Source organism: Schistocerca cancellata, chromosome 5 (genome assembly GCF_023864275.1).
Source record: "Schistocerca cancellata isolate TAMUIC-IGC-003103 chromosome 5, iqSchCanc2.1, whole genome shotgun sequence".
NCBI lineage: Eukaryota > Metazoa > Arthropoda > Insecta > Orthoptera > Acrididae > Schistocerca > Schistocerca cancellata.
The window spans coordinates 679,503,413-679,504,469 of NC_064630.1; positions in this window are offsets into that span (position 1 = coordinate 679,503,413).

Sequence of the window (1,057 nt, forward strand, 5' to 3'; positions counted from 1 at the left end):
CTTAACTTCTTAGGTCATCAGTCGCCTAGAACTTAGAACTAATTAAACCTAACTAACCTACGGACATCACACACATCCATGCCCGAGGCAGGATTCGAACCTGCGACCGTAGCGGTCACGCGGTTCCAGACTGAAGCGCCTTTAACCGCACGGCCACACCGTCCGGCACTTACGTCTCAGTCCTAGTGTCTGTGAACATAATTCTTCTTCTTGATTTTCTATAAATGTTTCTGCAACACCTGCAATCAATTTGTCACATTTCGTCTCTGCTCTTTCGCCCTCACCGCATTCTCACCCCCCCCCCCCCCCCCTTACTCAGCTAATTTGAACTTTACTCACCGCATTGCAATAGAGGATGTTTCCGTGATAATGGATGATGATAATAATTGTAGGGAAGATGAAGAAGAGCTGGATCATCAGTTTCGGATAAGCGATCTTCATACGGAAACGATAATTAGATAACTACCAAACCAAATTTCTTGAGGTACATTCCGGCGGTGGAACTAGAATATACGAACTGTTCTTTGTACTTCATAATAAAATTATTTATGATGCACGTACTTCTTAAATCTCCCCGATATCTGCACACGTTAGCATACTCATTATGGGATTCAGGGATACGCGCCTGCCCAGGGATCAAATCAGTGGATCGTATCTTTGATATCCTGTCACCTTGAATTTTAATCCCACTCCTGAACCTTTCTTTTATTTCCATCATCGCTTCTTCGATGAACAAACTGAACTTGTACATTACATATATTGCCCGTCTCCTACTACAGCTTACCCAAATTTTTCTCAGCATTTCCAACCTCTTGCTCCATTTTACATTGTCGAACGCTTTTTCCAGGTTGACAAATTCTAAGAATGTGTTGCTCTCATTATCAACCGCAACATCAGAACTTCCTCTCTGGTGCCTTTACCTTTCCTAAAGCCAAACACATTGTCATCTAACACATCCTTAATTTTCTTTTTACAAGGCCGTTGGCAGAATGAGGGTGACTCCTTATGCAGGAAGTCTTCGGCCGCCAATGCTTATTATTAATAAAAAATATAAGCA